Source organism: Podarcis muralis, chromosome 10, assembly GCF_964188315.1.
Source record: "Podarcis muralis chromosome 10, rPodMur119.hap1.1, whole genome shotgun sequence".
Lineage (NCBI taxonomy): Eukaryota > Metazoa > Chordata > Lepidosauria > Squamata > Lacertidae > Podarcis > Podarcis muralis.
The window spans coordinates 26,687,771-26,715,102 of record NC_135664.1 but is presented as its reverse complement, the minus strand read 5'-3'; the positions used below and the strand labels follow the sequence as shown (position 1 = coordinate 26,715,102).

Sequence of the window (27,332 nt, the reverse complement as noted above, 5' to 3'; positions counted from 1 at the left end):
GGGAGAAGATCTGTCAGAGATAAACCCAAAGATGTGCCTCTGTGCAGAAGAGTGGACAGCAGCATTGCTGTTAATAGAAAATGCTCAATGTTGAACATACAGTACTGGGTTTGAGGCAGTGGTGAAATATGAGACAAGTAGTTGGATATGTAAAACTGGATAAGGGGAGGATTTGGGGGTTGAGGGGCAGAACCAAATGCCATTAGCATATAGGCAACACTGAAAGCCATGGGATCTGACTATTATTATTATTTATTAAATTAGACCTCAGGGCGGTTCACAATTTAAAATTGATAAGGTCACCCTGTGGCAATGTGTAGAGGCAAAGCAAGAGAGAGATGAACCGATTCCCCCTATGGAATCACTGAATAAGTGATCATACTGGCAGGAAGAGTATAAGTTAAGGGCACAAATACTGAAATCTAGGGCATGAAAGCAATCGAGCAGGCGAGAGTCATCAGTGGTATCAAAGGTGGTAGAGAGGACAAGGATGATGGAGATACTTTTGGATAGATACATTTGGAAGGGGAAATAGAGGTTCTTATGAATAACTTCCACTGGAGTGCAGAAGTAGAAACCATGTTGGATAAACTGGGAAAGAGAAAGTCAGTGGAGCAGAAATAATAAAAAAAAGCATCCTCCAGAAATTTGAAGGCAACAGGTAGAGGAGAAAACAGGCAGAAGTTGGAGCTGCAGGGTGATTTTTAATTTCTCAAGGTATTTAAAGCTTTTTTTTATTATGAGTGAAATAATGGTGCATTTGCATACATTTAGGGAAGAGCTAGATGAGAGTTTTGATTTATGATGCGGATAGGAATAATAATGACACAGCTAATGCCAACCAGGAGATGGGATAAGACAAATTCTTATTTTGTTGCCACCACTTTGGGAGGTGACAAATTTAGAAGCAGACTATAAATTCTTAAATAAATATAATTTATTATTCAAACCCAATGACCAGGTATCTAGCAACAGTGTCAACAAACATCCCAGTAATTCAGATCACACAACAGAAAATACACAAATTTATTAGTTGTCATAATAGCCTTTTAAAAAAACAACTAACTACATGTCAAGATAGGAAACATTTCCATCTTTTAAATGGTAAATACATATTTCTATGCATGATGGATTATTGAGTACTGAAATATCAGTCTAGGTCATTCCCTTGCTAATCCTACAAATTCAATTATATATAAATAAATGGTTTTGAAAAATACAGCTGCCTTTTAATAGTTGTTATAAAGAGCAATATAAATGGATCTATGAATTATTCCCATCTACTAGCGAACACATCACATCACTGTGTTATAATTATCATATGTGCTATTGTCATGCAATACTGTAGCAGACAATTTCATACCTATTTCATATTTCTTCCAAAGAATGCAAAGAATCCACCAGAAAGCGATATATCATGCTTTAAAATCATCAGTCAAAGCTATTTATTCTGAACCAGTTCAAACATATGCATTCCTTTCATGCTATTCTGTTCAGACTTTTAGCCAGTTCGAACATCATTGCAAGCCATTTTGACAGCAGATTCTCAGAGCTCACCTAGCGTCTACACTAAAAGCATAAAATACAGCAGTACAGGCACTGCTACTGAAATCATGATATGCCAATGTCATTATCCTGCATGGGTTGGTGATGAGTAGATCATTTTCCCCTATTGATTTTGCTCTACAGGACTGCCCCTCCCTGTGATACAGTCATCAACAGCAAACACAGACTGACCATAAACACATATTTTAGAAAGAAAGAGGCAGAGTGCCACACTGCAGTCACCATTCCGAAGCCTATAGCATAATAAGCCATTTTCAGAAAGTAACTCAGTCCTTCACATTCACAAACAATAGCTGTCTGAAAAACCTGACTCTGCATTCTGATACAGAGATCTGATCTGAAAGAGCGTTGCAAACCCTGCCTCACCACAAGCCAGTATCGGCACATTCTACCTTTCTAAATTGTCATATTTTGTAGGGATATAAACATATATATGTATATATTACCTTAGATGAAGACTTCCCTTTTGCCTTTTTGTCCATCACAAGTGCCTCAAGTTTATATTTTTAAATGCACACACAAGGGTTGCACCAATAAACTTCAAGCATCCTCTCCTGCGGCAGAAAGCATATTAAAAAGAGAGAGGGAGAGAGAGAGGAGATTTCAAGCTGTGACCTCAGAGCAAAGAACAGCCGTTATCTCTCCGCCAACCTTCTGTAGAAAACAGACGAGACAGCAGGGAAACTGGCTTTCTTGATGGCTGCAACACTTTCAAATCAAGCATTCTGCACACTGTAAGCTCAAGGATTTATATCTTCTTAAACAGGCCGGTCCCACATAGCCTTGCCCTGTGCTCCTGGCAATATGAAGCATTTCACTGCAGTCACTTTCTGGAAAAAGATCATCCCATCATGTTGAGATCTTTGCCTCTCAGCACAGAGACTAAAACAATGGGCACAATATGCATAATACGCTCACTAAAATATCCGGTGCACTTCCTGCAGGCAGCATTGCAGCCAGTAATGGGAATATATTGATCAGCTCACTAAAATAATCAAGATGAGGCACTGACTCACTGCAGCAAACAGTTGTTCCACCCAGACTCAGATGCAGATCCAGTTTTCTATCCCAACACCATCCTTATGGAAATGAGAGGCCAACATGCATGGAATGGTATATTTATATTTTCGCCTCACCATCTGGGATCTATTACTCTCTCTTTCGGAGGAAAAAATGCTGATCAACTGCTTTCTGCTGCTCCCACTTTGTTTTTTCCAAGTACTGACTAGCTGTTCACTCTAAACTAGACAAGATATATGTATGATTCAATTAATGAAAGCCTCACAGTTTAACATGTTGTGTTAAGGGATTTCCATGTTCACTATTGCTTCAGAATTACAGCTGTTAAGGGCCATGACCATAACAGAAGCAATATGCAGGCAATATAGGTGTGGCATAATTGGAATGGAATATGTATTGGTATGGTATGTTGTTAGATCCAACTTTTCTGCTGAGAGATGGACCTAAATCCCAAATTTGTTCAGTCACTGAAACAGCCACAGAATATTAACACAAGCTATCATTTCTAACTATAGGCTAGAGAATCACCTCCTCTCCTCCATATTTCTGATCATAAAGATGGAATGCAATTCATCCAACTCACCCTTAACATAGGCCAAAGACTGTGGCCCTATAATTCCCTTGTCCAATGTCACAGCATAGCAGCCTCCAGGAACCACAAAACATAGTCACAAACATCAAACTATATTTTGTTTTCTACGTCAAACCTTTCAGGAATACTTCACGGTAATGAGTTGCCCTTTCACTGAATACTTTGAAAACCACCTTAAACTATTCCTTTCCCCATCAGACTGACAGTAACTAGTGAAAGATCAGTCGTGTTTTATCCCCCTTTTATTTCTAAATATTCCACTCCCAGCAATTCCACCTTGAAAGAGAACAGAAGATCATAGCCCTTACATATATTCATTTGGGGTAGATTATAGTTTGGGATAGAGGGACGCGGGTAGCGCTGTGGGTTAAACCTCAGCACCTAGGACTTGCCGATCGCATGGTCGGCGGTTCGAATCCCCGCGGCGGGGTGCGCTCCCGTTGCTCGGTCCCAGCGCCTGTCAACCTAGCAGTTCGGAAGCACTCCCGGGTGCAAGTAGATAAATAGGGACCGCTTACCAGTGGGAAGGTAAACGGCATTTCCGTGTGTGGCTCTGGCTTGCCAGAGTAGCTTCGTCACGCTGGCCACGTGACCCAGAAGTGTCTGCGGACAGCGCTGGCCCCCGGCCTCTAGAGTGAGATGGGCGCACAACCCTAGAGTCTGGCAAGACTGGCCCATACGGGCAGGGGTACCTTTACCTTTTACCTATAGTTTGGGATGGGATTATAAGAGTGTATATTCTTTGTAAAACATGGTTTGTAATGGTGTTTCATGTATTTCTGAAAAACCACCAGATCATCATCATGAGACTGATCATTATGCAGGATGATGAAGGAACTTACTTCTTTTCCAGTTCAGTTCAACCGACTACTAAAATGAGTGGTATGAAAAAGAGAACAAATATATTATTGGGAACACAGGAAGCTGTTCAGAATTGTCTACTTTCCAAGCTTTCCAAGATTTCAGGCTGGGTTCTCTGCCAGTTTTACCTGAAGATGGTGGGGATTGAACCAAGACCCTTTGGCACGCAAATCATACAACAAACTTTAAATGATGACCAAAAGATTCATATCATTATGTCTCTAGAGCCATACATGAAATCCTCCTATTTAGTGGGGTAGGACAGCTAAAAATAATGCCAATATATTTCACTTATGGCAACCAATGCACCCCTTTCGTTTCAGATAGTACATGGGTAGATGAGTCTAAAAAGTCCGAGACACAAATTTTCATGGCCCTCTAGTGGCTATGGTGGTTCATTTACCAGAAGTAATGTGTTTAGTGTTAACTCTGGAAGTGCTTACTCAATTCTGACCAAACTAAGCCTCCTAGGGCACAACAAACATCAGGAGGTTTAGTTGGGTCAGAATTGAGTAAGCACTTCCAGAGTTAAGGCTAAATACATTACTTCTGGTAAATGAGCCACCATAGTTGCTAGAGGGCTATACTATCTGAAGCTAAAAGGATGCATTGGTTGCCAAATATATATATTTCAGCTCCCCTACCTGACTAGTAAGTCCGAGGAAGGCAGGCAAACTAATGCCAGTGTACAGGAAGAAGCAAAGATCAGATAACCAGTGTTGAAGCAATGATTCTTCAACATCAACTTCGTTGGACTGGTCATGGTGTTCAGATGCCTGATTATCGTCTTCCAAAGCAACTACTCTATTCCAAACTTAAAAATGGAAAGTGTAATGCTAGTGGTCAACAAAAGAAGTTTAAAGACTCTCTCAAGGCAAAAAAAATGTAGTATAAACACTGACAACGTCTGCAAGTGCTCCAGTTGGAGAACAGCCTTTACCAACGGTGTCATGGACTTTGAAGATGCTTGAACTCAAGACAAAAGAGAGAGACGTGCTAAGAGGAAGGCACGTTTGGCAAACCCTCACTGTGATCAACTAGTTGTTTTGGACAACAACCTGTGCTGCCTAGGACTGATGGAAGTTGCAGCCTGAAAGATCTGGAAGGCACCTGGTTGGCAAAAGGCTGTCTTAAATTAGAAGCTATGTGTAATGTGAAGAAAAATCAATTCTGATTTTCTCCACAATATTTACTTAGAGACCCTTTTATAAATGATATCAAAAATCCTATACTCCCTAGCAGAAAATGCAGCAGGGAGGACAGTCTATCTTGATTCGGTTGAGGAGGAAGAGAAAACTACAAATTCAGTGTTCCCAAACACGAAATAAAGCTCCTGTGCATTATTAAGAGATACTACCTAAAATGGATATCACCGCAAAAGCCAATGGGTTTCCATTTTAATAATGCTTACAGATAAATTGGGACAACCACAAAATTACTGCAAAAGTAAAATATACCCAACACAACCTTAAAAAAGGAGTAAGACAGTAGCCAATTGTGTTTTAAGATTCAATATTTATGCTTTTCTTCTCTGAAATCATTTGCCTGGTTTGACAGACTCCTATTTTGACTTAAAGAGGGGAAATGCTGCATTTTTCCACTGCTAGCTTTTTTTATTTTTTGAGTAAAGCAATTTTAGATAAATATTACTAGAATTGCACTAAATAGTATCTAGTAAAAAAAGGGAAAAAACCCAAGCAAACAAAATACATGAAAACTAGAATGAAGGAATGTCGCACATTCCAATAGTAGTTTTTAAAAAGATGCTCAAATGGCAATTAATCACAATTGCTCCACTTGTTGGTACAATGAGAAACAGCAACTGCTCCTTATCAACTAAATGCAGTATGACAGCAACAGCTTCCTGTCAGCTAAACACAGCATGATGTGTATAAAATATAAGAGATGTCTCAGAAAATGCAAGTCAATTAGTGAGTTGCAAATACCATAATATTGGTTTTGACACAGAATATCCATCCTTTATTACTGGAGAACCAAAATCAAAACAGCATTGTGAAATAAACTTTTTAAAATTGAGGTTTATCTTTTTGTTTTTAAAGGGAGGTTCTGGTTAAATTAAAACATTAGGAGCATGTAGCTATTTTGCATTGAAGGAAAACTTTTCCTTCTTCGCAACTTGACCCTTATTCCCTCCCCTCCTTTATTTTCTTCCCCCTGTTAATTACCGGTAGTTGGTTCCTACTATGTATAAAAGCACACTATTCTCTGTCTTCTTGTTCCTTTTTGTCTTTTATATTTATAAATAAACAGACCTTGTAAAAATACTAACAAAATTTATCCAGTAGTCTATGCTTGCAAGGAACCTAATCAAGGAATTTGGACTGTAGAAGATCTCACATCTGCATTGTTTCTGCACAACAGCCAGATTTCAACTACATTTATGAAAGTTTACCATCCAAATTTAGCTTCAGTTATTGGGGTGCTGAATCATTAGCAACCCACCTTTCTCCAGTTTTTGAGTTGGACTTCGTTCCCACTGCTATGCCTGCAGTTCACCACACTTTTTGTGATCCTATATTCGTTTGTCCCCCTACTAGCAGATTACAGATTCATATTAGTGCATTAATTATTATTTTTTAAAAATACAACATAACAATGAATCTTAATATGGAGAGTTTGGGGTTATATGTGTTTATATAAGTATTGGTAAGGTGAAAGAGAAGACACAAATCAAAAACTGTACCAAATATGCATGAGGCAAAGTGAAGCAATTTGTCTCTGGTGGCAGACCTGACCCCCCTCCGCCCCCCCCCCCATTGTTACAATGCTGCGAGCCCTGCCAGGGCTTCACCTGTGCCATCAGCACAGTGCCATTACCCTCACCACTGCGCCTGCTACACCCTTGCTATTGTGTCATGGCAACAGTTGGGCGCAGCTTCAGGCCAGGGTGCAGCTGTGATGGTTGGGTTGGTAGGAGCACAGACACAATGGCAGGGGCAGGGAGTGGGTAAGACCCATATCAGTGAAGTGGGGCAGCACTGGTGGGGGGTCACTTCCTGGCCACTTACAAAAATAATATTAGAAACTCTACAAGTCAAATGCAGAGTACAGCCCATCCTACAGGATCAGGTCTAGCATTCCACCCCAACACAGTTTCTTACTACAGTGGTACCTCAGGTTACAGACGCTTCAGGTTACAGACTCCGCTAACCCAGAAATAGTACCTCGGGTTAAGAACTTTGCTTCAGGATGAGAACAGAAATCGCGCGGTGGCAGTGTGGCGGCAGCGGAAGGCCCCATTAGCTAAAGTGGTACCTCGGGTTAAGAACAGTTTCAGACCTCCAGAACAAATTAAGTTCTTAACCCGAGGTACCACTGTATAGCATTTACATATCAGAGAGCCAAATTTATATATACACATTGCAAACCTGAATTGAAACGTTTCTGTTCTTATGAACATGATTCGCTGAAAGCATCATGTGATCGGTGGAGGGGAGCTAAAAATATGCATGCTTTGAGATTTTACATGTTTAACCATCACAGAATGATAAATATAAGTACAGTATAGCCTTTCATTATCAGTGGTCAGTTAGATGAAAATACTAAAACTAAATGAACCGCAGAAAGACTACTTCAGAAAGACTTAATTTCAGATAAGCAGAATACAATTATCTGGTATACAGAGTGATATCTGGCATAAATCAGTGACATCATTACATCCTCCCTTCAAAGCGAAGACCGGCGCCAAAGTAAAGGGAAATTATTGGGCTTTCGGAGACTGCAAATAGATGCGGGAGTCTGAATCCTTTTGAATGGTCAAGGGTACAAGACTATTAAATATTACGGCATGCCGGGAAACCTACTGCAAATAGCATCCAGAGAAATGAACCAAATTTATTTATTATTTATTTGTGAATTAACAAGGGGCTCCAGCATGTTGCCATGAGTCTGACACCAGGTTCTGATGGTATATTGATGCATAAAAACCTATGTTAATTTCCCACATTTGCCCCTCCTGTATAAGAATGGCACTCAAGCAGTAAAATCTTCGCATATACAGATAGGAAGCAGAGCTGCTAGCTTGCCTGTAGAAGTTGAAAGCAATTGTGAGACATGAAAAGGCTGTTTCCACCCCCCCCCTAATATTCTGCATAGAAACAGAATGTACCAGAAAACAGGTCTGCAGTCTTAAATTCCTAGGAGGAAGTGCAGAATATAAATAAGATTGACTTAGTTTCTGCATGAGAAGAAAATGTCCAAAACACCTCTAAGACACAGTGGACCAGAACAGGCTTACCTGGACATCACTATTCTGCTTTCTTAGCAAATGTAAATCATTTGTCTCTCCTAGATTTTAGAAGCAGAATCTAGAGAAGGTTTGTAACAAGATTTCAAAACAGCAAAGTATTTCATCAAAAGATATAAGCATCACTGCTCACATCACATATGCAGGGTTCTAAATCTCACTAGGCCCTTCCATGAGTAAATGCGGCTCCCTGCTTCAGACATTGGTCCTCTACAAGCTGGGAAAGTGACAGGGATGGTGACAGAGGGTGGAGCTTAGCATGCCAACTCCCACTCGTTTTACATGAAATCAGATAGCAGAATGCTGAAACAAGGCTATAATCTATTCAGCAGGTGGCACTGAACATAACTGTATCTGAGGAGTCAGGAGTTTCCTGTTACTGTTCTTGTTGAAGATTAGTTATTACCTATCTCCCTGGCTGGTGTGTCTTCTGAGTCTTCCATGACACCTGCTGGATGTTCATCAAGAAGTCAATCAGAATACCATCTATGTAAAGTAGCAGGGATTATGCTTTCTGAACTCTCCTTTGCTGCACATCCCACTATCCAAAGCTTTCTTTATTTGTCCTCTCTTAAACAAGCAGTTCTGATCTTGTCTTCTTTCTCTTCGCACAAAAGACACATATTTCACAACCCTACGGCTGAACCCTCACTATTCTCCACAAAAGTTCTGTTGGCCTCTCTGGGATGTTTGTGCTTGGATCTGTGGTTTCTCGGGGCAATGGCACAGCTTTCCCAGTCAATAGCCATGAGCTGCCTCATTTGGAACCTGCTGCCTTATCTATCAGAAGTGGAGTTTGACAGAATTTCAACTGTACTGAAAGGCCTTTTTGTTCACTCAGGCTGCTGAACGCACATTATTTTGTTTTCGTTCTCTGTTGTTCTTTGTTCTGGTGAGTTTAGTGTCCCAAGCCAAGAAATTTGCTAAGGGGGAAAAGCAGCAGTGTTTCGATCTTGCTTTTATCATGTCTGTACCATCCTGTTAGGTACATGCATCTAAACTCACAATGAATGTGGAGAAAACAGTTGTTTTGTTGACTATATTGGATTCATGGTTCCAAATATAGGTAATGATCCTGTATGAGTGCAATACGTGTACATAAACGTTCTGGAAACCCTCTAAAAAGCTACAATCAATAATCTTTCTGCAAAACTCTTGCCCTAAGACACTTAGTGATAGAGGTCTCGCTGAGTTTTGTCATTCCTTGGCTCAGAATATGAACTTCAGCTTCTGGTAATGCTCAGTTTATGATTCTTTCCTCTCTCCCAAGGTTCTTTTCTGTCTTAGATTTTGATTCCAATGCAAGTCATAGAACAGGAATAGAAACCCTTTCTTAGCCTAAGGACCATATTTCCTCCTGGCAAGCTTCTGGGAACCACATGCTAGTATTGGGGCAGGACCGGACACAAAAGAGAGAAGAGCAATAAATTTGAACTTTGCCTTTGTACAGGAGGCTAGTTTTACCACATTCACAAATGTCTTCCAGCCAGGAAAGCATTATCAAAATTCAAAGGACCCATTCCAGCTAGGCAAAAACCATCAAGGAGGATGCAAAGCAGGACTTGTGAGGGGTCTGACCCAGGAGGGTATGTGTGCTGGAGAGATTCCTATGGGCCAGACAGAAAGGCCTGGAGTATCAAATGTTGCCTCCAGGCCTAGGGTTCCCTATTCCTGCTATAGGATAATTATTGAGGTGGTGGAGGATAACTCAATGAAGGTGTTGCCTTGACCCAGTGTGTGCCAGCTTGCTGTTCCTGTGGCATATGTGAGATGATGAACTGTGCTGGTTGCAAGTTGATTGTTGACTGCACCAACACTAGGACTGTAAGAGGAAGGTGAAACTTTAGAAAATGTGCTTTTTCTCTTGAATCTGTAGAAAGCAAACAGAAGCCAGGAAGGCAGAGTTCTTCTCAGGTGACATGGTTAAAATAACTTATTGAAGTTTGGTACACCACGATTGAAGAGTCACGGCTGTGCTGGATAAATAAATAATGGATGTAAATGTAAGAGAGTAGAAAGTGCTCATTTAATTTTAAAGAAAACATAAAGCCATAAATAAATTTAGGCTATAAATGAAAAGGTAAGGGTGGGAGGGAGGGAGGGAGGGAGGGAGGGAAGGGATGAATGAAATTCTCGAACAGTCTGACAAAAGACTGTAATGGAAAAAACAAAACACAAATTGATTAGTGAATTCAGAGGTTGATAAATGTATGAGAAACAGTGAATTACAGTATTATAAATTTGATGCCCTAATCATCTACAGAATGACTAAACTGCAGACTTTTATAAATTAGTATTCTGTAGCAGTAATAGACAATGAAGGCTATTGGAAAAGCAAATATTTTCCCCTCAAAAAAGTATGTGCAGACCTAGGCTAACCAGTCCATGGGTGGTTCTCAACATGATGGCAGACCTTGTGTGGGGTGGTGTCAGGGACCGTGCTGAGGAGGGCTGCACTGAGGAGGAATGGTGGGAGCCTCCCTTCCCCCTCCCCCTTCTCCTGATCCCGAATCTTCCCAGGAGCAGGAGGACAGTATAGATTTGGAACAGTGGTTTGCAGAGGGACATAGCTCAGAAGGCAGAAGCTGGGAAATACTGGATGGGGAACAGCTAGGAGAAGAAACACTGGAAGACAGAGGGTTAACAGATTCACAGTCTCGGGACAGCATTCACCCCACTTCTCCAAAGTCACAGAGAGCTCAGAAATTGGCAGAGCAGAAAGCACAGAGGGTACAAGCTCAGCTTACAAGACGTAGAAGTGATGTAGATTAATAGGGACAGAAGGAGGTGGGATCCTTAATTAGGAGCACCGCCATTCTAGCAGGTGTGTTCTTTGTTCTATTGCTGTGATTATTAAAGTTTCTAACTGGTAAGAAGACTCCTTTTCCTTTGTTCTGCTTATCTACTGCCACGGGGGAGGAAGTCGATTCCCTTAGCCTGACAGGTGGGAAGAAAGCTCAAAAGACCAGATTGTCTTTTTTTGTGTAGACAAATCAATCTAACCACCAGTTAGAAATATGGCTACAGCTAATTTGCATACATTGTTTCATGTCGCCACTACTTTCAACACTGAAGAACAGATGGTAGATAAAACCCATAAAACCGTTCCTACATTGGATTCAAATGGGTGAGTGTATAAACTGGGATGCATATGAAAACAGGTCCTTTCTGACCCAAAGAAAGCCAGTGCTGAAAGAGTTGTAAGGAAAACTGGTCGTCTCAAATCCACGGACAGGAACAATTGTGCAAGCAGACAACCATAGAATAAGCTAATTAATACAAGGTACACTTTCAGGCTAAAGACTAAGAAGCTTATTTCTGAAAACTCTCTATACCTAAATGGCATTGATCTAAGTGATATTATAAAATACATTTAGCCCCAATGCATTTAAGTCATTGAGCTCTCAAATAACTTTCTATAGTATATACTCAGTCTGTAGCTGAATTTGTTCAATATCCAGATGCTATTTGTAGACTTAACAGCTGTTGGTGGGATCCAGTAAGTTCCCAATTTCCTCCGCACCTCCCAAAGCAAACCACCTATTGTACTTATCAGCTTCAATAAGAAATGTCCATGTTTAAAAAATAAACTTTGCATGTAACTGTTTCCTTGGAAAAGTTATTGTCTCTCCAAATTGCTGTAAAGTTTGTTGATACTGTGTTACCAAGACATCAGTTACATTGTCATGATGAAATGATACCTGGCTGGGCTGTTACAGAATTTGCAGTCTGATGAAGTATTGCTACAATGTAAATTAGCCTTTTGGGGAAAACATCAATAAATATGGCATGCAATAAGAAAAGGACACATAGGGGAGATATAGTCAACCGTTTGACCACACCTGGTATGCAGCAACATCTCCCTTAGTGCTTGGAAGGATGATACATATCTTTAAATTGATGCAGGGATCACTGCAAGGTAGATATATGGCTCAGAGTGCCTAAGAGATGACATTATGAACAAGTTATGCAAGAATTGCTGCAAAGCTTTGTCCAGTAGATGTGTCTTGCCTTGTAAAATTAGAGAGAAGTATCTATGTCAATATGTGCCAGCATGAACAGAGAGACTTGCATTACTTTAAAGACTTCCCTATTAATCTCTAAAGTGTCACAATATTCTTTGTTGTTTTGTAATTAACCAAGCACTGGCCCTATGAAAGCCTTCATGTTAATGCAGATGCATTTAAAAAAATCAACCGTTAACTCACACACATAGCTCTTACATCATGATTAAAAACAGAATGCAATTAAACATTTGCTTAACTACTTGAATCCTGGCTGTTTTGTGGTTTGGTAAATTAAGATATCACTGCAGGGAATGCACCAGCTCATGATGATTTTCTAAAAGCATGTGTAAGTGGTTGGCTGGATTGTAGCCTAAATATTTAGTTCCTTGGAACACTCAAAACTTTAACAAGATAGCTCATATTATTGAGCTTTTGGTCATAGCTCTCTTCAAAAGAACAACTTTATTAATGACTTTATTTCTATTTATAATGTCATGAAGAAAGATTAAACAAAAACTCAAAGGAAACAGTCAAGGCAAACAGCAATTCTCAGATATTTCATCTATTTCAATAAAGGGATGAGATCCATCCATGCTGATATGAATCAGGTTCTTTCCTTAAAGTAAATGGGAAGGGTTTTCCAAACAGTGCTATAATGTGGAAGATTTGGAAATATCACACATCACAGGAAAACAAAGGGCGTGTAATGCAAATTTGGAATACAGTGGATTAAGAATATCATATAAAGATGTCTCATATATCTATGAGTTAGATAAGTACAGCGGATTCATGTTTGCAATTTATGAGCTTTAACCTTATGAGCTTTAATTTTATGGGATTAACCTCGTATATAGCCTGTTTTTACTTTTTTAAAAGTTACATCTACCATCATGGTTATATGAAAACTTCCACATATTCCTACAATACATATTCCCACATATGTCATGGAGTCAATCTTTATTGGTTTTGTTTTTAATTTTGCCACAACTCCTTGGGCTATTTCTCTAGGAAAGGCTACTAGTAAACTTTAGAATAAAGTAAAATCAAGTAGCCAGCAAGGAGGACTTGCCTATGTATTTTTGGAAATACATAGCATGCCAGACAGAATATGTCTGAAATTGAATCAACAGTGGTAGTGTGAATACTTCCATAGTCTATTTCACCTAAACTCATTCTTCTTCATTAGTTCCACACAATTATGAAATTAGAGTATCATAAAAACATGAATGCTATTCTACTAAATTCTAATATATTAGACTCATTGAAATTAATCAACATAACTAAGTTAGGTTTGTTGATTTCACTGGGTATGCTCTGCATAAAACTCAGCTGAATACCAATCACCATGCTTATACTCTAGCTAAGGTTAGTTGTAAATACATCGCACCAATAAGACTTAGTCACAGCTACCTTTAGCAGGAAACTAACTACACATTTAATGTTTGAAATTGTGACTAATGAACATTTTTTCAAACTTTTTCTCTTCTATTTAAACTGTACTTTTCAAAGATCCAGATGAAGATCTACAGTATGTATTCACATTCCTACACTGCATTAATAAACTGCATTGTAATTTGCATTGCATTGGTGCAAGTGAACAGTCATCCATGAATATTCATGTAGACAGATACACATAAACTGCAACAGATTTCAACTTTTACAGATGCAATTTTACATTCTACATGTCATTTTTACAAGCATTTAATTTATTAGCATCTTAAGCAATATTCAAGTTTCCCTTATAGCATCCAAATCCTGTTCGTGTTTACTCAGAAGTACACGCCCACTGAGTTCAATATGACCTGTTCTCTATTAAAGGTCTATAGCCATAAGCAAATATTTGTATTCTGTTTATGACCCAAATACGGTTATGGATATATTGGCATTTCCACACAATGAATCATAGGAACATAAAAACTGCCTTAAATTACCCAAATCAGTGCTAGCTACAAATAAACACCATGTGGGATGCGCAAGAGAGACAGAACTCTATAGCTGAATCTGCCATCAAGCTACAAATCAGTGTGTGTCGGTAGAGTATGAGTACAACTCACATAGAGAAAATCTGCCTCAAAAGCAATTATCAGTAGATCCATCCTTAATTTATACATGTGTTGGCTTCCAACTCCTGATATATGGAATTCCTAACATATGTTTGCTCATAATTCAAAGTCTCAACTCCATTATGACCATGATTGACTAACCAAGCTATGTTTGAATGTCAGTGAGAAATTCAATACATTAAGTCAGGTAATGCATGACAGAAAATAGTAAAGGAGAAAGCACTGTGTCTGCAAATAAAATTACTGTAAATGCACTGTTGCTTTAACAGGTCCCTGTAGCAGAAAATAAAAATGTCAGAAGTGTGTGTGTGGAGGGGGGTGAGATTCCCACTCTAATATGAGGAATCTTCATTTTCAATCCAAATTACATAGAACAAGTCAACAACTTACAGGTGCTTGCAGAGCACAGAAACAGTTACTTATGATTTATGCTAGTCAACCAAACCAAATACTGCAGGTAAAAGCAGAAACAAGCTCCTAATCAATCTGAGTGAATGTGTTCATTACTCCACATACAGTCGCCACTGACAATATCCCATCAAATGTAAAGCTATTAAATCAAGCCACATCAAAAAGAGACTTGCTTATAGATATACGTGCACCAACCATTTTTACTTAAACTGTGGCAATCCCCATAAAGAAAGTGGCAAAAATAAAAAAAACAATTTGAAGTTAAGTGAATTTTTGAGGTGGGAATTAAAAATAAATAAATCTCTTGATGTACAGGTGGTATTTAACACCAGTAAAATTGGCTAAAATGTATAGAACAAAAAATGAATGTTGGAAATGTAAGGAAAAGGAGGGTACTTTTTACCACATGTGGTGGACACGTAAAGAGGTAAAAGCTTTCTGGGAAATGATATACAATGAGTTAAAGAAAATGTTTAAATACACTTTTGTTAAAAAACCAGAAGCTTTTTGGTATAGGGTAAAGAGATACCGACACAAGATAAAAAACTGTTCTTATATGCTACAACTGCAGCAAGAATTATGTTAGCCCCAAAATGGAAACAACAGGAATTACCAACAAAAGAAGAGTGGCAGTTGAAATTTATGGATTTTGCAGAACTGGCAAAACCGATGGGAAGAATCCAGAACCAGCGAGATCAAGCATTCCAAAAAGACTGGAACAAATTTATATTATATTTGAAAGACAAGTGTAAGCGATTAACATCATTAGCAGGGTTATCTGAAGATTTGTAAAAAGAAATTATTACCTATTCGGGTTGAGTAATGTAATATTTTAAGAAATGTCATAACAAGAACAGGAAAGGAAGGGAAATGCAAGGGTGCAAAATTTAATTTTGTAAACCATTAGGCAGGAGAGAGGGAAGTCGTTAGGCTCAGTAGAGCCAAAGAGATATAATAAGAGGATATGCTGTTACGCAATGTGATTATATGTAAAACTAATAAAAATGATTTAAATAAATAAATAAATCTCACAACAAAGTTCTCTATTATCCAAAGAGACTCTTGGCTGCAATAAGTCTTCCTGAATATTCCAAAATTTTACCCCACCAATGAATAAAATCCTTAGGTTGTCCAGACAAATCAGTCATGACTTGAACTTAAGGCCTAGTGGTTTCAATGGGAACTAAGTTCAACTAACTTTGATTGCATACACACTATACCTTTAAAAAAAAACATTTGAAGCATATTTCCCCCCTCAAAGAATTCTGGGTACTGTAGTTTGTTAAGGGTCACTGGGAACTGCAACTTTGTGAGGGACAAACTACAGTGTCTAGAATTCTTTGAGGGAAAGAATATGCTTTGAATATGCAATAAAGGTGTAGTTTGCACAAAGTCTTAATCTGAATCTGACAATTTCTTACAATTTCAGACCTAAATTTCTCAGTGTTTCACTGACAGCTATAGGGTTAAAAAAGCCTGTGGATGAATGAGGAATGGTTCACTTATATTTCTCCTCTGATGAAGTTGTAGAGTGTTTTTCGCATCCTCTATCAATATAGCTTTTAGATAGTTACTGGAACCTCTTGAGAGCAAAGCAAAGTCAAATTTTGGCTAACTTATAGCATACCTCCTAAGTAGCCTCATGGGATCTAACACATGACAATGTTACACAATTATGTTATTATCAAATTTTCCATCATCTTAGAAGAAATGGATTTCTATTTATTCTTTACATGAGTAATTCTGTAAAACACTCTTGTTATATTGTTCAAAGATAACACTGAAAGCAGCAGGAGAGAGGCAATTGAGTAATTTATCTCTCTTGAGAGGCATAAGACACGATTGGTCTCTCTGTACTGGCTGGCACAAATACTTCAACATCAATCTACTATTTGGAAACAAAGTGTCTTTTATACTTTGTTTATGCCTTTTGCAAGGATACATCTCAAAGTTTTTGGACTACAGAAACAGGTTTGCCTACAAAGGAACCAATCAGTAAAGCAGTCCCCATTTGCCTAATTTTATTATAACCATTTTTGTTTGTGTATATCCAAAATACTTTCATATTGTTGTCTGACTCTTCATGACCCCATGAACCAGAGCACGCCAGGCACTTCTGTCTTCCACTGCCTCCCGCAGTTTGGTCAAACTCATATATTCATATATGAATATATTCACATATATTCATCTATTCAAACCTTAAAGAATGAATTTGAATATGTGAAAATATTTTCAGAGACTTGGAAGTGGTGTGCTTCAACTGTTATTGCATGTGCAATTTTATTCAATAGCATGGTCTATGGCAGGGTTTTTTTCCAGCAGGAACTCAGTTACTGCAACTTTCAGGTAGGTGCCATTGCCATTATAAGAGAACAAGGTGAGTTCTAGCACCTCTTTTTATAGAAAAATAGCACTGGTCTTACAATTGTGTGGAATTGTAAGTTCTGAGCGGTACTCAGAGAAAACCCAAATAGCTTCCAACAAATGTTTGGATAGAGTCCACACCAATGAGAGCATATTCTTCCTCCTCTCCCCACTCTTCACACGATGCAGAAAGGGATAAACAGAACGGAGTTTCATTGGCCCTTGTATAAAGCTGATTGGAAGAAGATGCAGAACAGACAAAAGAAAGTATTTTTCCACACAGTGTATAAGCTCTCTGGGGAATTTGCCACCGCAAGAGTCTACAATACATATGCACACTAGCAATTCAAAAATATGTTTCATGGTGTCCATTTTAACCCCTGAACTTATCGTCAACTTTGTTACACATAAAGTAGATTTTGTATTGCTATGTTACAGTTGAAGAAAACCAACATTGTGTGTGTTCAAATCGTGTCACCCTAGTTGCTCTTTGAAACCAGCTTCAGTGCAGATGATCACGGTGGCATTTACAAGGGGCTTTGCAGGCTATTACGTGGGCCTGCAAACCCCACTTTCGGCAAGGAGCTGCATCACCCACAGCTGACTTCATATATGATGTCAGGTTAAGTCAGGTAGCTGAGTCTTGGCTGGAACGGCTTCATGAGTGAAATGAAGATTGTCGGGCCTAATTAGGCTTGCAGACTGGAATTTTTACACTGCTGCATTAGGGTCTCTTAAAAACATTTCAGTTTCGGTGGGTAGTTAAGCTGCAGCTGAGTGTGGTTTGTTCTACTGTAACTTATGGGTGAGCGGGGAGTGTGGTGGACCTTGAGTAAGAACTCAGTGGCTGAGAGGGTGGATGTGTCTGAATTAAAATGAATTGATATATTACCTATATATTAGTAACTTTTTATTGATGTAACATTTTATATGTAACTGTGTATTTTTATAATATTTCATTTAAGTAGTCTGTTGTTGCTTCTGTTTTCTGTACACAGCTTAGAGATATTTTTAATATAATTAGCAGTATAGAAATTGAATCATCCTCAATCAACTTATGCTATTTATTGTTATTGTCTTACTTATGTGTTGATTTTTTTTTTTACTATTAATAGACCTTTGGTTTAATTAGCTTTGCATCTACATAGATATGAATGGAATTATTCTTTCCAATGAAGGAAGTTTCCAACAATATATCCAATAGATTGATTTCCCAAACAGGTGTGACCACTGTATCACCTACCTTGAGCACCAAAAACACATGAAATCATACTGTTGCTGCTGGAAGATTAAAGTGCCTGTGTTTGACATGTCATAAGTTACAGAACTGTACTCTAAAAGAAGAGTGGCTATTATCCAAGCTAGGATTAAACTCTGTGATGAATAGTGTTACAAAGCTACAAATATGGTGGCTACATCTAGGAATGATACTTAGTAGGCAAGGTTCAATATATTAAAATAGCAAAATCTTGACATCCCCCTTAAGATGCTTTTGTTGACAGAAAAAAAGAGGTTATCAGAAAATCGAAAGTGGGGGAGATAACCTCAGAACAACTCCCTAATAAACGAGATAAGTAAAGAGAAATCAAGTTCCTCAATCTCCTATCTAACATCAGTAATAAGGAATGCAAAATTTCCCATATTTTACATGTTCTAAATTTCCTTCTATAACTCTAGTGCTCCTAATTATTCATTTAGTAAATCGACTTCTTGGAAATATTAAACACTGACACAGCAGTAAAGGGGTTAATTGCAATGACTATTAGTTTAATTAGAAGTTTAAGCATGAACAGACAACAATTCAAGACACAATGGGAAAGAGATCTTGGTGTGACAATTGAGAAACAGAAACAAGATATATTGTGCTTTTCAGTGAAAAGAGTATTGTTAAGTTTGCCACTTCATAAGTTACTGTTTCAATGGTATCTGACACCCACTAGGCTGAATAAGATGTTTTCAATAACACAATTTAAATGTTAGAAACGTAGCGTTCATCATACAGATGTCATCAATATTTGGTGGGAATGTCAGATATGTCATAATTATTGAATTCACATTTTAACAACCAATACAGACACTGCCGGATTCAGCATGAGTTTTAAAGCAGAATAACTTTATAGAAAAGTATTCTGAACAGCTGTGCATCTTTAATAATGAATCTATTTATGCAAAAATGGTCTGGGAGCAACATTAGGGAAAAATAAAGCCCCCACCAAAAAGGGATTTATTTTTTAAATGTATTGAAGAAGCCAGGATACACAGGAAAAAGTGATATTCCATTTAAAAAAATCATATAGCTGGTAGTCAGGCTTGCGTTCTAAAATAGAGGAATGCTAACTGTGGCATATGAATGTCAAACAATCCTTTTATTTATCTTCCCCAACCCCTTTTCCCTCCATAGAATTATCTTTGAATTATAATTTTTTTAAAAAATCAAATGTCATTTTGCTTGGCATTTTTAAACACTCGTTTAAATATACAGTGGATTAAAACAAGGAGAAAGTAAGGAATGCTCATAAACAGGCATCACACACAAAAATGAAAAAATGCCCCTTTCACTGAGTTTTATTTTGCATGATGGCCATTACCCATCATCATTATTATCAATCTAAGGAACTGCTTGTTTTTCATGTCTGCTTATTAAGCATTCATTTTCCTCTTTTTTAAAAAAAAATAAATAGAACTTTCAGGATTTATTGATGTCCAAGTCAAAGGGTTGTTTGTTTGTTTGTTTATTCACTTACACTTTTTATTTTTATTTAAACTATATATAAATACCAAAGCTACCTAAGAGGTGTACATAAAAATTTAAAAGCATACAATACATAAAAATTTAAAAGCATACAATGGATAAAATTTGTTCAAAAACCAATTCACTTTATTTAAATCCCTGCTAAAATAGAAAGGCCTTTGTCAGGTGCCTGAAGTTCAATAGAGCTATTTCCCTCAACAGCTATTCCCCTTACAGAGCTACAATTCCCAGATTTAGATGGGAAGTGGGCTAAACAGTTAAACAATTCTGATGATGTAAGGGCCATTGCACTTAATTCTACAAAATGAAGTATAAATGGATTTCCAAGCAACAACTAGAATCCCTATGTAAATTGAGAAGTGCAACCCATTTTGATAATATTGTATACTCCACGTTGCATCAACACCATGAGGAGTTGGATAAAGAAGTCGGATAAGGAACATATATTTTACTAGATTCAGTATCTTTTCACCAGAATTACCAAGGTTGCTTTGGATGCTTACAAAAAGAAAAGAAAAAAAGCTTAATGTCACATCTGAATCTATCAGAGAACTCTAAATGGCAGTAGACAGGCAGAGACACATTAATTTGTCATTTCTTAGCACCAATTAGTAATTAAATGGTTGGTTTAGGGGCTAATTGAATTTTCCATGTGCTGCTTAGCATCACTTCAAAGCCATTATGGGATTTGAAATACAGGCCCATGTCGTATTTTCAGATGCCTGAAGATATGCAAGCAATTTTAGAAGACCGATCTTTTTGTCAAGGTGGCTGCTAAACCATAGTTTAGCACAACAAGGTCAAGACATAACAATTTACAGGTTTTCACATTCCTACCTCCCTTCTCCTCCACCATGGCCATGAGACATTGGGAAGCTTTTCCTTCCTGTAACCATTAACCATTTTTTACAGTGTCCCTAAACTAAACAATGTTGATTATGGTTCGCTTAAACAAGTCAATTTATTAAGAACATACAAAGAGTTCTAGCCCATCTAGTCCAGCATCTTGTTCTCACCATGGCCAACCAGATGCCTTTGGGAAGTCCATAAACAGGAGCTGAGCCCAACAGCTGTCTCCCCGGAAGTAGCTGTATATCTTAGCTATTCTGGCTAGTAACCACTAGCCTTACACTCCATTGCCCATGGGCTTAAGCTGGTTAATTTCCAAAGAACCATAGTTAAAATTGACCACCATATTTTGGTTTTGGGCAACATGGCAAGCTGCAATTAATCTAAACCAGAAAAAAACCCAGAACATATGCAATAAACATATGCAAACCCAATACATATGCATCTAATTCTCATCAGGCTAAACAAGGGATGTCAAAATCAGCTTCATTTGCTGTCACAGTGACATTACATATCCAAATTTTACTGACTGCATGATGGTGTCACTGTTACTAGAAAGAAGGTACACTGGAAACAAAAACACACACACAAAACAATGTGACAAAAGCCACAGCTGATTAAGGCTACAAACAGCAACAAACTAGTGTTACACAATTATGGTTTTATATATCATTCAGGTAAAATTTTATCCATCTTAAAAGCTCCCTTTTGTACCAAAAACATTCATTATGAACATCTCACATAGTCCTACAATTAATGCATCTTTCCTCACAAAATTACGATTCATTGTAGTTTACCCTGCTTTGATTGAAAGCATTTTGTGATTTAGACTACGAACTACAGCCAGCCCCTATCTGGTTTAAACTATCAAGTTGTAAATTAATATGGTGCCACATAGTGATCCTAATGGTATTGAATTATCTGAATCTTTTATATAATGGATGGAAAACCAAATAAGAGATTCAGTCGGTTAAAATTCAAAAAGAAACTATGTGAAAGAAAGGTCAGATGTCTCTGATCGAACACACTGAATCTAGAGAACCCCTACTACAAAAAGGCCCTGTTAGACAAATGTGCTATGAAGTCTTTCTGCTTATTTGATGTTTAGTTTATTCGACTTCCAGCCCATTATACCTCAGGGGTTCATGAAAATCAATAGGATGTTTTTTTTTACCCTGTCCCTATTCTTAATCCGAAAATGAGTGTGAATTAGTGATGTATCAAACATCACCATTACCCTGTGGAATAGCTCAGTTGGTAGAGCATGAGACTCTTAATCTCAGGGTCATGGGTTGAACCCCACATTAGGTAAAAAGAGTCCTTCATTGCAGGGGGCTGGACAAGATGACGCTTGTGGTCTCTTCCAACTCTACATTTCTGTGATTCTACGATTCTATGAAACTTGACCCACCAATTTAATGAGACTTTTCACTTCCATGACAGCGGTGGCCATTTCTCCTGATTCTTTGAAACGTGCAGAGGCGTTGACTCTTCCCAGGGCTTCTTTTCATCTGGAACTCACCAGAACTCAGTTCCAGCACCATTGCCATTATAAGAGAACAAGGAAGGTGTTCGCGGTGAGTTCCGGCACTTTCCCCCCCTTGAAAAATAGCACTGACTCTTCCTATAATCATAATCACTATGAAGCTGGCCAAGGGGAGCATGAATCTTCCTCCTTTTAACTTTTAAAACCCAGTCCTTGTGTGTTCTGCAGCCTCCCTTGCCAGCATATTCCCTGGAAAGCACAGGGTGGTCATTAAATCATGATCTCTTCCTACATGCATTCCATCTACACATGCTAGATGAGGGTGGGGAGTGCCTGCAGTGTGCTAGAGGGCAGGTCATGGAGTCTTTTAAAGTTCAAAGAAAGAACACTCACATCCCTCAGACACACTGCGGATAACGTTGCTGGATTCCTATCAGGCTCAGCCAGCATGGATGGTGATCAGGGAATGATCAGGCCTCTAGTTGAAAAACATCTGTAGGGCCTATATTAATAATTAGTAATTTCCTGACAGATAAATATACATTTTTCTAAGTCTTCAATTTAAACTTTTCCAGATTTCTTTCTAGAAGTTATGCTCTCATTATTACTAGAGGGGAGAAAGCGATTGACTTGCAGTTCTTCATTCCTGGTTGTTGTTTTTTACATCAATTTAATTATTTGGGTCAACATTCAGAAAGAGGTAGATAAGACATGATGCAGTACATAAGCATATAGAAGAATCTTAATTGTATGAATTACAGTGGAACCTCGGGTTGCGGACATAATCTGTGATGGACGTACGTCCATAACCCACAGTGTTCGCATTCTGAAGCATCGTGTCTGCACAGGTGCTGGCGCAATTTGGTGCTTCTGCGCATGCGTGAGCAGCGAAACCCGGAAGTAACTCGTTCTTGTACTTTCGGGTTTCCCATGGTCCGCAACCCGAAAACATGTAATCTGAAGCATCCGCAACATGAGGTATGACTGTATGAATAAATCTATCTCTTCAAAGTGGTCAGGAGAAGATGATTTATTCACTCAAGGACTATCCTTTATAAACTTAAATCTCTCCTAAGTCAAGAAAAAAAATCTATTTCAATCAGCTACATGCTGGGAACAGATGATTTATGTAGTCGTTTCCAAAGATTTCTTCTCAAAGGTAAACTAATAAAAAAGGAAAATCAGATTACAGTCTATGATGGGGTGGATTTTTATTAGAAAATATACTACCTTGTTGTCCAGTATCATTGTAATATTGTCTAATGCTGCAAGCTTTACAGATCAAGATAAAGGTAAAGGTAAAGGTACCCCTGCCCGTACGGGCCAGTCTTGACAGACTCTAGGGTTGTGCGCCCATCTCACTCAAGAGGCCGGGGGCCAGCGCTGTCCGGAGACACTTCCGGGTCACGTGGCCAGCGTGACATCGCTGCTCTGGCGAGCCAGAGCCGCACACGGAAACGCCGTTTACCTTCCCGCTAGTAAGCGGTCCCTATTTATCTACTTGCACCCGGGGGTGCTTTCGAACTGCTAGGTTGGCAGGCGCTGGGACCGAGCAACGGGAGCGCACCCCGCCGTGGGGATTCGAACCGCCGACCTTTCGATCGGCAAGCCCTAGGCGCTGAGGCTTTTACCCACAGCGCCACCCGCGTCCCCTACAGATCAAGATAAGAGGTAGCAAAAGAGAATAGAATGTTTTTGGGTGTGTCACTGTCCCCATGGAGCTTCCACTGCAATTAGTTGCCAGATAGCTGCACATCCATTGAGAAGTTACCACATGGTTAAAGACCTGGACCACAATTCTCATATTTCTATTGAATGGCTTCCTGGAAGAGCAGGCAAGGACAATCACCTTCTGTAACTATGACATCAGGTGACAACTTCATGAAGCTGTCAGATGACAGTGCCCTTTCCAAGGGGCTCACTGCAAACCCAACGGCCACATTTTTTCTGTGTACAATTACACAAGAAGTGACATCACACCAGGGGCTTTTTTTAGTCAAAAGTTTTCAACAAACACAGTAAGGGCCACACTTTCTAGTTACTGTGATATTTGGTGGCTTAAAAGAAATATATTATGAGGGGCTACCCTGTAAGTTCTTCAGATCAATTTCAATCTGTTAAGAGCAGGTGGCTTTTATTAGGATTTTTCCTATAATTTCTACATGGAGTTGGAATGGGATAGACTTGCTGGTAGTGGGCCAGATCAAGGCTGTTTCATCCACCTCTGATTGCAATGCTGTAGAGCTACCACAGAGGATGCCCTCTTTCTTGTTCCTGCCAGTTTAACTGCTCCTGGAGCTGGAAAAACAATAAATTCCTGATCTGACCATCTGGCTCCCAAAGGTACTCAGGCAGACACATTCTGGACCAGTAGAAGTTTACAAGCCATCTTTAAAGACAGACAAGCGTACAGTATATTTCATTCCTACTATTACATAAAAAATAAAAGCAGTGTAAAATATATAGCCTACATAAACAGATTTTAGCTGCTACTTGTCTGGCACTGAAATGATATCAAGGTGAACCTCTCTGTTGAGGGCATTACACAGCTAGGGTGCCACCATTGAAAAAGTCCTTCTCTAGTTTCCACTCACTGCACCTTACCTGAGAGTAGCAACTAGAAAACAAGATTTCTACCCACTGCAGAACTTTTCACCCTACTTCTTGGCCTTTGGCAACACTCTTCTGTAGTTTTCCTGTTTCCAGAGAGATTTTCTATTGTGCGTTACACAATTTTTGCTTCAGAAATCCCTATGTTCATGAAATTCCTTGGAGAGGTACCCTCATCATTTATTAATCAAAAAACTACAAGATAAAGGCACAGGTGTTAGGGGATACATCCCTGTACTCAAATTGAAATATATCAGTCTTCTGGGAGAGTTAGTAGAAATCTCACTCTTTATGCCTTAGCCTGCCTTGGTTCTTTCTCTGGAGGCAGAGAATGGACTATACTGTTAGTAGCCCGTGGGTTTTATACACTTTCAAATATATTTTAGTCATTATGGAAGTAGTCCAACTTGTATCCCATTTTGAAACGAACTCATGTCCCATAAGCAAAAAGCCAGCTATTAAATGAGAAAGTTATGATGCCACTAAGATAGGCTCCAAATGAATTAAAGCTGTTTTAACAAACAAATCTATGGATCCGACCAACCTCTAAAAGAGAATTATTGATGCTGTGGGAATCAACAATAAGAGCAGAACCAAAGATCTCTTCTATGTCTTACATGTCATAAATATTAAACAAATGCTGTCTGTTACAATGAAGACTGAATATGATTTTTCTTTAAATCTGTCTCCCCAATGGACTCTGGTATGCATTATAAAATACTTGTTACAAAGTTATTAAGTTTGATGGGCAAGGATTATTATTATATTTATTTATATCCCACTCATTTCCCTGACAGGGGCTGTAAGTGGCTTACAAATAAAACAGAAATAGCTAAAAACAGGAAAACAGCAACATTAAAAACAATTAAACATTAACAGAATTAAAACTATCTATCTGATCTATTAAAATGTTTAGATCATTACAAAAATGGTTCCCACACCGACACACCATCCTCTCATCCATCATTTGTCACAAAGACTTTACCAAATCTCACCCTCATCAAACACCCACTGCATTCAGGTCTGAACTGGAGATACAGAACAGTCTCTTCAACTCCCGATTCAGATGTTGTGACTCAGGGGGAGAAGTTAATGAGGCAATATGGACTAATAAAATTAACAGGCTAAACTTCACACAGTAAAATTCTGGGCGGGCACAATATGTGGAGGGATAGCTGTCACTTGATATTCAATACACTATGGCTGTGTTCAGTTGTAATGACTTGGTGTTGCATCAGTGAACCTAGAATTTGTCCCTTCCATTTCCACTTCCACCCATAATGCTGCTGCAAGGAGACTGGAAGATTTCACTTCCATTTTTAACTAACTGCTGTTTACTGTTGCGTCCAAACCAGGACAAATTGTGCTTAGTCTTAACCAGTGGTTTTTTTTTAAAAGAAAAAATGGTGCTGGTACTCAACATGAAGTTGTTATAGTAAGTGCCATACTTTTAACATGGGGGGAGTGCTGGTACTGAGTACCCTTGAGAACCCTCAGAAAAAAAGGACTGGTCTTAATCATGGTTAGTGAAACAAGCCACCTTCATGTCATGGTTTGTGGAGTTTTGTTCTCTTCCATGTGGCTATTCCAGCGGAAGATGGGGTGGGAGGGAAGCAAAAGCCCAAGGTCAAAGTTTAAGATTACATCTAAACCAGGTTTATACTGTCAAGAGCCAGCTGCTATTTCGTTCTTCTCTTGCCCATCTATCTAATTTCACTTAGTAATTATGCAACCTTTTTTGCAACTTCATGCCACAGAATTTTGTTTTCATCTTCTCTCCCTATGCTCTGAATTTTCATTGTGTTGATTAGTGCTTATGGTTAGGGACCCATCCATTTTACTTTTTGTCTTCAAAGCATTTTAGGCACTTTTATTCATGTATTGTTAATTATAACAACAACTACAAAGTAGGAAGAACTCCAGGAGAAAGGGGAAAGCAGGTGAAGTACCTTTGAGCTGGACTGTTTTCTTTACATTGGACCATCTACCACTGACTGGTCTGATGGCTTGCTATATTTTTATATTGTTCATTCTGATTTTATTAATGCATCTTGATTTTACTTGTCTGTCACTTTAGAAGGATTTGTATCTTAAAAGATGGAAGGATGATGGTACTGCTAATAATGGTATAACAACAACAAGTAGCAGCGCACAGAGAGTAAAACAAGGTCTATGAACACATTCCTGACTTACCAAATGGTCCTCAGATGTTGCGGCCTAAAAGTTCTTTGTCCGTTGCAGCTATCTGGAAATGGATGAAGAGAGAGTACAGAAGTCAGACTCTATTGTATAATTCCATCCCAGTGCCATTATTTCAAACTCTCAAAATTTATTTTCTTCTCTACTCTCTTCTCTGTGATTTGCTCATGGCAGGAAATCAATACAATATTATTGCAGCTACATCCAGAGCTCATAGCTCTAGCTCTGCTAGCCAGTCAATAGTTAAAGCTCCTCACCCGGAAATGAGTCATCTTGGATCATTCG

General features: G+C 38.7%; 1 protein-coding gene across 1 annotated transcript in view; it reads right to left on the bottom strand.

Moving 5' to 3' along the window:
* Positions 1-27,332, bottom strand: part of CNTN1 (contactin 1) — a 161,269-nt gene that overhangs the window by 87,504 nt on the left and 46,433 nt on the right. Inside the window, exon 3 of the mRNA XM_028746414.2 lies at positions 27,042-27,093. The gene's annotated coding sequence lies outside the window, so the exon portion shown is untranslated. The remainder of the gene's footprint in view (positions 1-27,041; positions 27,094-27,332) is intronic.